The sequence below is a fragment of the Bidens hawaiensis genome, unplaced genomic scaffold (genome assembly GCF_021521415.1).
Source record: "Bidens hawaiensis isolate Kalapana, Puna unplaced genomic scaffold, B.hawaiensis_p1.1 tig00005061_1, whole genome shotgun sequence".
Classification (NCBI taxonomy): Eukaryota; Viridiplantae; Streptophyta; class Magnoliopsida; order Asterales; family Asteraceae; genus Bidens; species Bidens hawaiensis.
This window is the reverse complement of record NW_027491322.1, coordinates 250516-266798: the sequence shown is the minus strand read 5'-3', so window position 1 is coordinate 266798 and position 16283 is coordinate 250516. Positions and strand designations below refer to the sequence as shown.

Here is a 16283-nt window from a genome sequence, read left to right as displayed (position 1 = left end):
TAGTCTTATGGTTTGATTTATGATGACAAACGATACTCTAACCGAATTGTTGACACAAATGAACCCTGACACCACAATTACCAATTCTATGTCTAGGATAATTAACTCAATGATAAGGTTTGATGATTATAGTTCAAGGACACAAGAGCCTAACCCTAAATGTTGATGAACAACCAAACAAACGTTACACAAATCAATAATCACAAACACAACCTTTAATCAACCAAATAACTAATTAAGCAAGACAAATCATATAAATTCAATCAAGCTATAACCATTAAGCATTAGAATCTGATCAAAACAGTACTTCACACAAAACCTTAGCCTAGAACAAACACACACGATTAGCCGGACATCGACATAATCGTTAAAGTACTTATCTTGATGAACATAAGATCTTAGGACAAACCGGAAGCTTTGGAATGATGGAAAATCGCCCTAGAACTCCTTTTTTACCTCTGGAAGTCGTAATATCCGAAATAGGGTCGAAAAATCATTTATATAGTAAAAACCCTAACTTTTGCCGACTTTAAGCATCTTCGCGTATCGCGAAGATGCATGTTCAGCATCTTTGCGTATTGTGAATATGCAACTGACTTCATATTCAGATTCGTCTCATCGAGAAACATGAAATTGATATATTATGGGTCTCGTAACTCATTTTCTAGGCCAAGATATGCCCGTTTTTTACTAAAAGACACTTTCCTGGTAACCCATCTTGTTCAGTTTTTACTTCGGCTTCAAGTTTCTCATCCAATCCTTTCCCGAATCCTTCTTAACCCTCAATACATGTTTCCCCATGCTTCCATCATCTCGAGGCTTGCTTAATCTTCATCTGGATGGCTCTGAATTAGCTCGTTTAAGCTCCATAACTTCCAATGTCCTGAAAACACATGATAATGCTTGAAGTACCAATGTTCATTCATTTATTACCTAAATATAACTAATTAATATATAATAATAACTAACTTTACCCAACCATCATCTGTTAACGTTCTGCTCTCCCATCCATGGTCCTTTGTTCCTAGTTGATATTCGTTTAGGGTTCCAACTATCCAGGGGCCCTGGTTTTAATGAGTACTTGTATAATTTTGTTTCTCCTTGGTACATGTTACATGTAGTAGGGTATACTCATTTGAATATTGTAAGTGCAATCCAATAGTGTCAGATCGTGTGGTTGAAAATGGCTATAGTGGTTGTGGTAGGTAGAATTGTATGTGCGCTTGTTAGGGTTCCAGTTGACTAAGTTTCCATTATTTCGAAAACATAAATGTACGAGGCCATTAGGAGTTGTAAGAATATAGACCTCACAAGGATTTGCCTCGCATGATATTGGAACGCCAATATTTGACATATATAGGATTTGGGTATGCTGAAGTAAGCAGATAGATTGTAGTGTGCCACAGTCTGAGCACTATGATTTTTTGGTTGTAAATTCTTCGAAAGTAGCAACAATGCATTGTGGAAATTTTTTTTTGTTGTTGAAAGTAATAAGAGCCATTGTTTGCATACGCTTTTACATCAGGCAACACACTTAGATTGGAGCGTTTTTAATATGCCGGCCTACAACCCCAATTTCAATTTAACTTTTTTTTACTGGATGTAAATTAGGGAAACACAAGTGTTTTATATGTAAAAAAAGTTACAGAATACTCATTTTTACGTATAAAAAAATTATTTTTACATAATCAATTTTGTTTTTTTTTATATAAACACATCTGAAACCGTTTTAATAAAAAAAAACTTTATAAACAATAGTTAAAAAGTAATTTATTTTTACAAAAATAAATGTTTTTTTTATTAAGCGCTTCTACATGAGTTTTTTTATTAGTTTTTTACATGAAAAAGTAATGGTTTTTTAAGATCCATGAATGAACCTCTCTCAGAACTACAAATCTACAATGAGATTTGAACCGTCATTACTTGATTGATGACAATTCACCAATGCCATTGAACCAAATGCCTTTTTGGCACAACCCAATTTTCATGGTAGATCTTTTCTTAGGTAGGTCTAGGTCTAAACTGCAAATCAAAATGTTCGATAACCGCCAAGCCAAAAATAATTTCTTAACAATGCGTAAAGTCCAGCTGAATGAATGTTTTTTGGCGCAAAGTTGAATCAAACTACTTGATGAGTTGATGTCAATAGAATGGGTTTTTCTTAGATTATGTGCTATTGGTTTAGAATGAAAGAAAGCTAATGGGCCTTTCTTCTTCTTCTTATGATTATGATTATTTTATTATTTCTTTTTCTTTTTGTCTTTTTTGTCTTTTCTGTTTATTAGTCACTAAGATTAAAGTTATTATGTCCGATATTAAAGTTGTTAGTTTTATTACTTTTTGTTGAAAGTAATAAGAGCCATTATTTGCATACGCTTTTATATCGGCCAACTCACTTAGGTTGGAGCCTTACTAACATGGCGACTTACAGCCCCAATTTCAGTGTAACCTTTTTTACATGATGTAAATTAAGGAAACAGAAGTGTTTTATATGTTAAAAAAAAGTTATAGAATACTCATTTTTATGTATAAAAAAATTATTTTTACACAATCAATTTTGTTTTTTTTTTATATAAACAAATCTGAAACCATTTTAATAAAAAAAAACTTTATAAAAAATAGTTAAAAAGTAAATTGTTTTTTTCAAATTAAAGGTTTTTTATTAAACGCTTTTTACATGAGTTTTTTTTATTAGTTTTTTGTATGTAAAAGTAATGGTTCTCGAGTTCCTGCGTTTGTTTAAGCTCCCTCAATGGACTTCTCTCAGAACTACAAATCTACAATGAGATTTGAACCGTTATCACTTGATTGATGACAATTTACCATTGCCATTGAACCAAATGCCTTTTTGACACAACCGAGTTTTATGGTAGATCTTTTCTTAGGTAGGTCTAGGTCTAAACTGCAAATCAAAACGTTTGATAACCGCCAAGTCAAAAATAATTTCTTAACAACGCGTAAAGTCTAGCTAAATGAATGTTTTTGCTTCGATGCAAATTAGAATGAAAGAAAGCTAACGGATCTTTCTTATTATCATTATTATTATTATTATTATTATTATTATTATTTCTTTTTTACTTCTACCCTTTTTTTTGTCTTTTTTGTTTGTTAGTCACTAAGATTAAAGTTTGGTCTGGTATTGAGTTTATGTATACTTGTGTTTGTTTGGCGCATCAGGAACACCTCATTTTTTTTTTTAAATGCACATAAACAAGAAATTATTTTTGCATACATTGGTGTTTGTTTACTTAATTGGTTTAAGTTAAACGAAGACAAATATGGCCATCTAGGAAGACAAAGTATTAACCCTTGGGAGCTAGTTTTAAGTTGACTGTTTATTAGAAAAGAATTAAATATCTTTATTATAAATCTGTGTCAGATCATATTTTATTATCTAACATGTAAGTTAATAGTCATCATCAACGGTAGGGGTATTCACGGTCCAGTTTTCACGATTTTTGGGTTAAACTGTGAACCAAAGTGTTAGTAACGATTTTTGATTCTTTTAAACCAAAACCAAACCGTTGAACATTTAAACCGAACCGAACCAAACCGTTAATAACGGTTTGGTTTTATGGTTTGGGCTTGTTGGGGTGTGAATAATTTGCAAATATTTTAGCATAGTTAAATACCATTCGTCCGCAATCACGTTTAAACACAACTACACAAGATGTCCGAAAAACAGGAAAACAAAACAACATAAGTAGCCAAATGCATAAAAGTAAAGGTATGGGCTGCTGCTTAAATGCTATCCAAATTCCAAACTTCAAGTGTAATCCAAACTCACCTTTTAAACTGTATATGAAAATAAACTAAAGTTACGCAATAAAATTAAATTAGTATTTAGTTAATATGCATATATTATACACATTAAAATTTTGTATTAAATACAAATATTGCATATAATATAAAATATACAGAAATGTAAAACTAATCAAATTATACGGCCTGGTTTTATACGGTTGGTTTTATATACAAACCATAAACCAGACCGTTCGCTATGGTTTGTAATTTTTGAAACCGACCGACCGAACCATAAAACCGAACCGATGGCCGGTTTGGACGGTTTCGAACCGAACCATGAACACCCCTAATCAGCAGCGTTGGTTCATAAAAGGTGAAGGAAGAGACATGACAAAGAGTTTGTTTTGTTTATAAGGATCACTTAAAGAAACAAACTGAGCCAGTCAGTCGGCCTTCCACTATCACTTGTGAAAGCTTTATTGGTTTTCTTGACTCATTGCAGGGTGAACCACACAACAAAGTATACCGGGCCAAGAAAATAGTAATAACCAAATCTATTGTTCTGATCACGAGCACGATCTAATCAAGCTTACACTTCCGCAGAAGTTTAACCAACAGCATAATCACCATTTAAAAACACCTATCTGCACAACAATCACCACTGCAAACAAACATAACCATTTTAGTTTCACTATGCTTGTGTTTATACATACTATTATGAGTTACGACATGAAGAAACATACCAGCTACCAAAAAAGAGAATAAGATAGCCAGGCGATGCCAACAGAATTAGGAGGAAACATACCATATGTGCATGATGTGTGTTTGCAGTTGTTGATAAACCGCATAGTAGTCAGTGTCACCCATGCCAAGAATCTCAGCACATAATGTAAGAATGAAGGAATTACCTTCTCAACAGCTTGGGTAAGACCAATCAAGGTGATGTCATACATGGGATACCCGGTGCCAGAATCATATCATGTTATTTTCCAAAGTGCACATCTTACTTATGAAGAAAACTCCATTTCTCTACGCATAAAAACCAACTTTTTTAAGTCAAACTACAAGTAAATAGATTCTAGAATCCAATAACATATTTACCTTGCTATTTGATATTATGTTATAAAGACGTTTTCTTTCTATTGGGAAACGCCCCCAACTTCCCATGTAGAATAAAGGCCCGGTGCATGCTAAAAGATTTGATGCAGCCTGAATGGCACAACAAAAGTCAAGATTTTTCTCGTTTCCTAAGAACAAATGCCTCTGAAATGCGTCTCCCAAGACGAATTTTAAAAAGCTCTTTTTCCTAGAATTTGAAAATATGTACGGGCCATGTAGGAAACATAATAAAACAGTCTTTAAAGACTGTACTGTATTTTGAGAAGAAAAGTTTAGAAAAAATTTGAACTTTTTCTTCAATATTTTAAAATAATTTGAACTTTACCTTCAAAATTATCCCATATTTGGTCTGCTCCTTACATTTCTTTAAATCTTTGGCCTGCTCACTCATAATATTTATCTTTCCCCAATATGTCTCCCAAGTTCAAGTTTTTTAAAATTGTCAGGAAAAAAGGGATATTTTGGGACTTCTCTCTAAAAAAGGCTATTTTGGGAATTTTCCCATTATCAATCGTTCAAATTTTTTAAGACTTGTTTGTTATTGTTGAAGTTGGGTTCCGAATTCATCTAATAATATTTTGTCATGCAGTGCTGACTGTGTGCTGACTGGACACTCGCTAAAGCCACCGTTGAAGACGCCTGAGCCTGTTGTGATCCAGGCGAATGGTGACTTTAGCGAATTTTATGATTTTTTTAATTTAAAACAAGAGTATATATTAAAAAATAATTTTATAATAAAGATAAAATTTATATAAATAAAAAAAACCCTAAACAATAGAAATTATCCTTATAATATATATTCTTGTTTTAAGTTATCTTTTAATATATACAAATTTGTATTTTTTGGGTTTTTTTTCCTAATTTACTATTTTTTTCATAAAAATTTGTATTGTTTGGGTTTTTTAATTTATATAATTTTTTATCTTTATTATAAAAAACATAAAATAAGAAAAAAAAGAAAAAAAAATCCACCAACCACCCTTCCTTTTTCCTTCTTCACCTTCCTTCTTTTCTTCCATTCTTCTCTTCTCTTTTCAGCATTCTTTACCACAACCACCAACCACCCTAATCGAATTTATATGTATTAGAAAAAAAGGAAAAAAATAAAAACCACATTCACCAGCCGCGACCAGGCTCACCCCGGCTCACAGAAGTCCCATCGCGCCGTCGCTCGCGCCGGCCTGTTGTGGTGTTCGCCACTGACGTGGTGTAACACCCCAGCTTTAAGCGGAATACGCCCGGGTGTAACGTACAGATCACTCATAAGCTCGTAACGCTATTAAAGCGACAATAATTATATTTATTTCATATCATTACATCACAAATACACCGTTTGGCATAAATCAAATAACAATACAATAACTTTGAATATCTGGAACCACCAACATGGTTTTACCAATCATACAACAAAAAGAAGGGCACTCAAATTGAAAGCGTTTTGCATGGCAATGTGGGCAAGGTGAGCGTTCCCTTAGCTGACGGTGTGACGTGGGTGCACCATTGTAGACAAAATCGTATGGGTCATTAATTTCGGATGGATGCGTGAGGGGCGTGATAGTAGTCACGTTTGGGAGGTCGCCTGATGAAGCCACAAAACCTTCAGCATAATAATAATAATAACCTATAAAAGGAGATGTTATGAAAATGGGATCGAAATATGAAATGATAAGTTACCATACATTGTTGGATTTTACTTATTACTAACCTTCTTGATTTGATGCGGACCCAGTGGGTAGGTCGGTGGATTGGTTGTGTTGTTGAAACGATGGGCGTAACATTCTTGTTGGGTTAGAAGGAGTTTCCATGGTTACGTCATTATACCTTGGTTGACGGCCTGGTCGGCGGCGGCGTGGCGATGGTGTAACGGTGACAGCGAGGTGACTAACATTTTCTGTCATTTGGTTGTTAGTGCGACGAAGCCGGCGGCCCGACGTCTGGACTGTAACCAGCGGTGGAGTACGGTTGTTTGGTACGTGAGAGGGTGACAATTGAGTTGCTGTATTGTTGGTTGATGAGATGCTGGTACTGGAATATGGTCCATTAGCTGGTGTGGCTGACGCGTTAGCAGTGACATTTGGAAGGGGCTCCGATGAAACTACAACAGATCCTGCAAAAGGCGATCTTAATAAAACTTGGTAAACGAGATGACAATTTATCATACATTGTGGTGTTTTGTTGAATGCCAACCATCTAGATTTGGTGCGGAGTCAGTGCCGAAGTTGGAGTGTTGATTGGGGTGCTGAACCGATGTGTGTAGGATGCTGATAGTGTTACTAGTATTTTGTAGGGTTTGTTCATCAAACTTTAGTGGCCGACCCTGACGACGCCTTTGTGGCAACGACATCACAGTAGGAGAGGACTGACCATGCTTTCGGGGGCGTCCCGGGAGTCACCGTTCTACGGGTGAAATTTGGTTCGTTTGTAAGGGTAGTTGGGTGGTGGTGTGTGGGTTGGCCGAGCACAAACCGTTGTTTGTTGTATTATTTGCATCTGACATGTTGGAACTGGATTGTGTGCCACCCTCTGTGGGCCGGACTGGCTGTTGGCGTTGTGGGGAAGTTTTCGTGGGGCTAGCCAGTTGGTTTGTAAGTGTAGGTGTGTTTCGGTTGTATGGGCTATGTGAGGATGACGATTGGTTGTTTATATTAGTTGTAGAGAAGATATCATCACGGGATGGTAGATGAGTGGGTGTGGATCCATTCGTTGGTCGTTACATGGTAGTTGAGAAGCGCACGGATTATGTTTTCTGCTATCACTTGACATTCTGCAAATAACATAAACTTGAATTTTAGCTGTTATGGTGTAATTTATATATATATAAGTCTTGGAAATTGTTATCCTATATACTCTTCGAGTATGTGTTAAAGCAAGCGAGGATAACATGTATTTAAACCAAATCCTTTAAAAACAATTTCACGGTTTAAAACCGAACCATAACACAAACAGGAACACAAACATACAATCTAATAACATGTATATTTTATATGAACCTCCACATCTAATAATTATATTACAATGATGGTTTGCAAATCAAAATTTATGATAAAAATGTTACCTGATCCAAGGATTTTATGGTTTAGTGTCTTGAAATCTCATAAATCTGGCATTGCGGTCCTTTCTTTCTCCTAGCAATGCCGAAAAAAGGTTGATTACCACTTGTTTGTGACAAAATAAACCTGTGATGACAAAAGCTATTTGCTTGACAACACATGCATTCAAATAAATCATGAACCGTTAAAAAAATATAACGATAAAAGAAACATACCCATCCATCTTCATTGGAATTTAAATCTTCTTTCCCAAATACAAGTCCAACAACTCCATGCACATCAACAATAAACCCGATCAAGAATGAGAAGAATAGTAACATAAAGTAACGGAAAAGCAATTAATCATCATTGCATAAAACTCAATAGTTACCTTATAACCAAAAAGTAAATCCGTCATCTTCCTCCGGATTGGTAAAACTGTAAAGTTCAATTGAGAACCATGAACAAATTAGGAATCTGCTTACAATTCAATTGAGATTGAACAAGACAGACATACCTGGATTGTGTTTGGAGGAGTCGACCTTCATGAACTCACGCACCACCTGTTTAAGATCGATACTCACAAAATTACGGTGTGTCAATCATTATTATTAGATAAAATTAGAGTTGAATTGAACAGAACATGTGAACAAAATTGACGATTTCATACGAATCACTAACCTGAAACTTATTGGAGAATAGTAGATTCGCTGAGTTTCTTGCCCTAATTGACTAAGAATTGGGATGGTTATATAGTATAGCAATTGGAAAAATAATGATCGATCCATCATTATAATGGATGGTGACTTAACTCAGCAAAGTAAACTGAGGGAGACGAAAGAACCCTAACCGTCAATTGCCTTCAATGGCCAGCCTTGAGAATGATTGTTGATCAATTTCGCAGGGTTTAGATGCCAGAGAGTTAAAGGGGGCATTTAATATATTGAATATGCTATGTCCACTGATTGTGAAATTACCTCGCCTATCCTTCGATCTTCCTTAATAATAAAGAGAGCGGTTGTCTGCTCCGGCAATGGCTGCCACTCTCATCTTCTCTACCACGCCACCACACCTTCCTCTTCAATTACGGACTCCATTCTTCATAACACGAACAACATTCACCTTCTCTCCACTTCGCGCCACCGCCACCACTTCCACTCGTTTAAACACTCTCGAATCATCATCCGAAACCGATATCATTTCAACTTTCAACGACACAATTCTCAAACAACACTTCACTAAACGGACCTCCAGTAGACACTATCCGGACTCCAATTATAACCTAACCGATGAAGATATTAATAACTACGTCCAGCTTGTTAAACAGCAGCAACAACGAGGACTTCGTGAGCTTAAAAAAGCTCGTTCGAGTAGACCGAATGCCACTGCGAGTGGTTTCGATAATAATGCTGATAGTAGTAGGAGGAGGAGGAGGAGTAGTAGTTTTAGTTATAGAGTGGATCCGTTTAGTCTCGAAGAAGGCGAATATGTAGTTCATAAGAAAGTTGGAATAGGTCGGTTTATGGCCGTTCCTGAAGGTGATGCTACGCCTATTGATTATGTGTACATTCACTATGCTGATGGAGTTGCTAAGCTCCCGGTTAAGCAAGCATCGAAGTATCTCTATCGATATAATCTGTACGTAATTAATTGTTATGTTATATGTTTACTTCTTCATGTTTGAATTAGTTAGCAGAGCAGGTGTGCGCACGGTTCGGTTAGGTTATTAGGATGAACTGAAGCTGAAGTCGTTGGTTAATCTGTTTTATTAGCCAATCGGTTTTTGGCTAATCGGCTCGGTTAAATTAGGTTAATATTTAATAACTAAAGCCAAACTTGGGCTAAAATTTTTGCTTAGAATTGCATGAAATGGATGTATAACTACATGAAATGGGGGTATAAAATAATAAAACATGAAATGGAGTTAGAAATATATGAAATATGAGTGGTTCGGTTCGGTTCGGTTAAATTAGGACAATAACCAAAACCAAACTTCGGATAAAATTTTGGAAAATTGGTTTTTATTGGTCCCAACTATTTCATTTTTGTCGGCGCTGGTCCCAATTTTCAGTTTGGCTGGCAACGGTCCCGACTTTCATATACGTTTCTTCCACCAGTCCGCGACTAACGGAGTACTAACTCCATTATGTCATTGTTGGCGTGTCCATCCTACTTGTTAAAAACATGACATGGCAACCTACGTGGATATTAGTTTTTATATAACAATTTTACATTCATAATCAAAATCCCCAATTCTCTCCTCCACCAACTTCGGCGACGGTTCTTTTTCAGCAACCAGAGAAAGAGATCGCTAGCCATCCTCCAAGATCGCAACTCATCCGCAGTACGTATCGGAGGCTTATTTACAACCTTCTCACCGTTAATCGTAACCTCGTTCGTTTCTTCGGAAGAGAAAGCCCTGACGAATGAAGTCATTTGGACTGGAGGGCGGCGACACCGGATTTGAACGACGATGCGGCGGAGGACGGCGACACCGGAGTTGAACGCCGATGCGGCGGAGGAAGTTGAACGATGATGGTGATGACGGTCAAACATTGTAATTGATTCGATGATTCAATCAGGGTTCTTGAGATAAATTGGGGATTTTTATTTGGGTGTGCCTTTGGAGTCAAACCCCCCAATTTATCATATATGAATCGGGTTCCTGAATCGGAACACGGGGGTGGGTCGCCGGAAAAACGGGACGAGGCGATTGGATATGAACTGAGATGAATAACGAATATGGAGGAGACAGCTCGAGCAGATTCAAAACTCCGCAAGCATGATGGTGGCCGGAAATGGTGAACGTGACGGTGGCCGATGCGGTGGTGGGGGTGGCGGGAGTGGCGGTGGAACGGTGGTGTGGGGGAGGTGGGTTTGAGTTTGATGGCGGTGATGGGTGGGAGGTCGGAGTCCGGTAGGGGTTTTTGATTCTCCGGTCTTTGACAACTCAGATGGTTGCCACGGTGGCTGCCACGTAACGTTTTTTTGACAAGTAGGATGGACACGTCAGCAATGACATAACGGAGTTAGTACTCCGTTAGTTGCGGACTAGTGGAAGAAACGTATGTGAAAGTTGGGACCGTTGCCGGCCAAAATGAAAGTTGGGACCAGCGCCGACAAAAATGAAATAGTTGGGACCAATAAAAACCAATTTTCCTAAAATTTTTGCTTAGAAATACATGAAATGGAGGTATAAAACATGAAATGCAGGTATAAAAGTTACAAATATATAAAAATATGAATGGCTCAGTTCGGTTGATTTCGGTTAACCAACAGTACTAAAAGAACTGATAACCGATTTTCAGTCCGGTTCGGTTATTAGCCTAAACTCAAGCTGAAGTCGTCGGTTAATCTGTTTTATTAACCAGTCGGTTTTTGTTTAACTGGTCCTGTTAAATTAGGTTAATAACCAAAAACTTGGGCTAAAATGTTTGCTTAGAATTACATGAAATGGAGGTATAAAACCATTAGGAATATATGAAAATATGAATGTTTCGGTTCGGTTCGGTTCGGTTCAGTTAAATTAGGTCAATAACCAAAACCAAACTTGGCTACAATTTTTGCTTAGAAATACATGAAATAGAGGCATAAAACATGAAATGGAGGTATAAAAGTTAGAAATACATGAAAATATGAATGGCTCAGTTCGGTGCGGTTAACCGAGGGTACAAAAAAACCGATGACCGAATTTCAGTTAATTGGTTTTTGGTTGGTTTCGGTTTGGTGATTGTTCAGCACTAGCTGTTAGTGTTGGATTTACATTTGTGTTTGGATGATTATTTGCAGTCCGAATGAGAGCGGAGCGCCTCGAGGATTGGGGAGATTGAAGGACACGAGTGTTTGGGAGAAGTGGAAGACTAATGGGAAAGGTTGCAGTTCAAAAGATGGTTGTTGATTTGATTTGATTTGATGGAGGTTTATTTAAATAGGTTAAGGTTAAGAAGGTCTACATACCCTAAGAATCCTGTCATGGCTGAATTTGCTTCCCGATTTCCTTACGAGCCCACTCCTGATCAGAAACAGGTTTCTCTCCATCTAAATCCTATTGGAACATATAATATTTAGTGTTTATTAGTATTACCTTAATTACCAGCCCACTCCTTAAATCTCCTACAAATATTTATCTATATTTGTAGGAGATTTGGCACCGGATATGACGGTTGCATTGTTGTATGAAACGTTTGCTGGTAGATATCCGTTTATGAAAAGTGCAAAAGTTGTTTTTGATACATATACTATATGTTCCAATAATTCTTTTCCCTTGTTCTAGATTTCAGTGATTATTCCAAAATTATGTCCTCAAATCTTGATGCTCATGCAGGCGTTTATCGACGTTGAAAAGGATTTAACAGAGAGAGAAACTCCGATGGATCGATTGATTTGTGGAGATGTTGGATTTGGGAAGACGGAAGTTGCTCAACGAGCCCTATTTTATGTGGTTTCATCTGGGAAACAGGCTATAGTGTTAGCACCTACCATTGTTTTGGCTCGACAGCATTTTGAAGTTATTTCAGAGAGATTTTCCAACTACCCTAACATTAGGGTTGGACTTATGAGCAGATTTCAGGTGATAATAGTCTTAGTTTTTATTAATTAAATGTTACATCTAGTCACTATAGTCAACTAACACATTGTTATGAACCTAACATTTCACAGCTTGCAGACCAGATCAGAAAGAGAGGAGTATTTTCATTTAATCGAAAATGGCTAGTTAACTATTATTATTGGAACTCACTCGCTTCTTGGTAGCCGAGTCACGTATGACAGATTGGGTCTTCTAATAGTTGATGAAGAACAGGTTTTTATCATCATCGTTTGATCTTTTGATATTAAATCTGCGAATGTGAAATCAAATATAAATAACATGTTCTCTTTGCTTTATAGAGATTTGGTGTCAAACAAAAGGAGATGATTGCTTCACTAAAAACTTCAGTTGATGTTTTAAGTCTTTCTGCAACACCTATTCCAAGGACCCTTTATTTAGCATTAACTGGATTTCGTGACTGCAGGTAATACATGCTGGTAGTTAAGTTTCAATACATGTTTATATTGATACTGTGTGATACAGTTAAACACAAAATTTGTGTGTGGAATAACAACACTTTTTTTGGTTGTAACTCTTTGTCAGTTTGATTTCAACACCACCTCCTCAAAGAATTCCTGTAAAGACCTATATTTCAGAGTATAGTGAGGAAAAAGTTATATCAGCAATCAAGTATGAGTTGGACCGTGGGGGCCAGGTTTTCTATGTTTTGCCACGTATTCAAGGCAACTTTTGTGAAATGAGTGTTTTGTACACTCTTTCAAGTTATAGACGCAGATTTGCCACGCGTGACATGTGTTCTTAATGTATACATCCTCTTAAATTGTTTTGCTCAAGAAATTATATTATTATTGTTATCATATGGACTATGGTTCTATATTATTATTTTGTGCTTTAGTTGTCTATAATAGAATGCTCATTTATGGACAAACAAGTGTTTTGGGCCAACACAAGCCGTTTGAACCCGCAAATAATTAATTATTTTGACCCATTACACACGCTACAGACAATTGGAAATGAAGACACTTCATACTTATACATTGAATATTCAAAGTCAAACCTGTTACTTGACTTTTTGTTTCTACAGGTCTTGAAGAGGTGATGTCATTTCTTGAGAAAACTTTCCCAGATCTTGAAATTGCCCTTGCTCACGGACAAGTAAATCCTTATTTATTATGCGCTGTTATTTGTTTATTACGCATTTATCAAAAATCTGTTTATGTTACACTACGTGTATCTTTTGTGCAGCTATATTCCAAACGGTTGGAAACAACCATGGCAAGATTTGTGGATGGTGAAATTAAAATTCTACTTTGCACAAATATAGTAGAGAGCGGGCTCGACATTCAAAATGCTAACACCATCATAATCCAAGACTTTCATCAATTCGGGCTCGCGCAGCTGTATCAGGTTTCTAATAATATTGTTTTTATAGTTGTGCTTAAAAAACATTTATTATGTATGTGACAGAACATATATTTCTAATTGTTTTTTGGTTAAATGATTTTTGCTGTGCAGTTGCGTGGAAGGGTGGGAAGGTCGAATAAGGAAGCACATGCTCATTTATTTTACCCCAACAAGAAGTTGCTTTCTCCAGCAGCAATGGTACGGGTCCTCTTTTGTTACACACAAATTAAAGAAAAAAACACTTAGAAGTCATAGAGTGTCTAATAAATCATAAAACTAAATCATTTGCAATGCTACTACAGAAAAGGCTAGAAGCTCTTGAAGAATGCGGAGATCTTGGTCAAGGGTTGCAACTTGCAGAAAGAGACATGACTATAAGGGGCTTTGGTAATATTTTTGGTGTCCAACAAACCGGGGATGTTGGCAATGTTGGCATTGATTTGTTCTTTGAAATGCTTTTTGAGAGCTTATCCGTATTACTTATTATTATTATTATTATTATTATTCATTTATATGTGCAACTTTGCTACAGTGAACTTAATTGCAAAATCTTGCTGTTGTTATAAACCAGGTTGATTTACATCGGACCCGACCAGTTCCTTTCCAATCTGTCAAGGTATGTCTTATGCATAATGTTATTTTAGTAACTAATAACATATTGATTGGCTTATAAGAGACGATAGATGTGGCACTTTCCACCTAGTTATACGGAAATGGGTTTGGGTTAAATTTAATTGACAATGAGTCAAAACGTTAAATAATAGCTAAAATTGAAATGGGTCATTTAACGGGTCAACGGTCTCCTAACACTTAGATTTTTATAAGCTAAAAGTTACAATGTCCTGAATCGTTTGATTTACAACAACTTACCTTTAGATCTTTATAAGGTGGTTTTTGTATTCATATTGAGTTATAAATTATTTACAAATTACAAAAAATGAACAGCTAACTGTATATTTTCACAGGGGGTTTAAAGTTTAATATATTTAAGTTTTAGTCGGTTGTTGACGTTTAACTGCATGTTTTATGCCAGCTTGAGTTGGATTTAAACCCGCGTCTCTCATCCGAGTACATAAACTATCTGGACAATCCCATAGAAATAATAAACGGTGCAGAAAAAGCTGCAGAAAAGGACACAACTAGTTTGGTTGAATTTACTGTGGATTTAAGGCGACAGTATGGAAAAGAGCCTTATGCCATGGAAGTTTTACTCAAAAAGTTATACGTGAAAAGAATGGCAGCTGATATAGGGATCAACAGAATTTATGTGACGGTCAAAACCATCATAATGACGACAAACATGAGTCAGCAAGTTTTCAAGATGATACGAGACGCCATGCTGTCAGATATTCACCGCAATATGCTTGTTTTTGAAGGAGAACAGATTAAGGTACGGGAAAGCTAGGGGTGTAAATGTGTTGAGTTACTTGTGAGCTACTCAAGACCAGCTCGTTAAAAGCTCGAATTGAGCCAAGCTTAAACGAGCGCGAGCCCATATCGGAGCTCGTTTAGAAAACGAGCTATATACTGAGCTTGATTACGCTCACGAGCTTAAACGAGCCTCTTATTTAAAATATAATAGTTTTGTAATACAATTAATATGATTATATAATAATAATAATAATAATAATAATTATTATTATTATTATTATTATTATTATTATTATTATTATTATCATCATCATCATCATTATTATTATATAACTATGATAAAAGTAACTAAATAGTATAATATGTTATAATATAAAATGCACTTATAGACAAATACAAAAATATTTATATAGGTATGTAAATAAAGTAACTAAATAAGTAATAAATAGTAAAAGAGGCTTGAAACGGGCTGGGTTGGAGCACTTGAGCTCAAGCTTAGGCAAGCTTGGGCTCGGCTCATTTACCATATTTTACCAAAATATGCAATTTGAAACATTTATTGCAGCATACTCTCTTCAACAATACTTTTTACCATTTAAAAAAACAAATTGCATACTTTGGTTCAAAATGGTAAATATTTTGTATTAACCGGTTGAAAAGATTCTTTGTACATATCGATAAAAAGCGAATTTACATTACATTTCTTGCGATTAGCATTATAAAAATTGAAGGTTTGCTTTAAATGGATATTTGTTGAAATCTCCAAAGTATATTGTTAACATACTAAACCTCATAAAAGCTTGTTAACATTTAGATAGTTATTATACTAATATAATTTTTGCACTCGTTAACACGCTAGTTACTTGTGTAAAAATTTGGAAAAAAATGTTTCGGGTCAACCCACGCGCCCATTTTACCACTACTGTTTGTTTTTGTTCCAAATCTCTAATGATTGTGCACCACAGGCGGAATTACTTATAGATCTACCAAAAGATCAGCTTCTTGCTTGGATATTCCAATTGTTGGCTGAGCTTCATTCTGCGCTACCAACACTTATCAGATATTAA

The 16283-nt window shown here is 36.0% G+C and overlaps 1 pseudogene across 1 annotated transcript; it reads left to right on the top strand.

The window, feature by feature from the left end:
- Nucleotides 1–8925: 8925 nt before the first annotated feature.
- Nucleotides 8926–16283, top strand: LOC143628663 (ATP-dependent DNA helicase At3g02060, chloroplastic-like; annotated as a pseudogene). The gene is made up of 13 exons (XR_013152795.1): nt 8926–9530; nt 11682–11918; nt 12217–12462; nt 12559–12693; nt 12780–12904; nt 13024–13163; nt 13526–13596; nt 13687–13848; nt 13957–14043; nt 14148–14318; nt 14417–14461; nt 14879–15235; nt 16182–16283. The product of XR_013152795.1 is annotated as an ATP-dependent DNA helicase At3g02060, chloroplastic-like (transcript).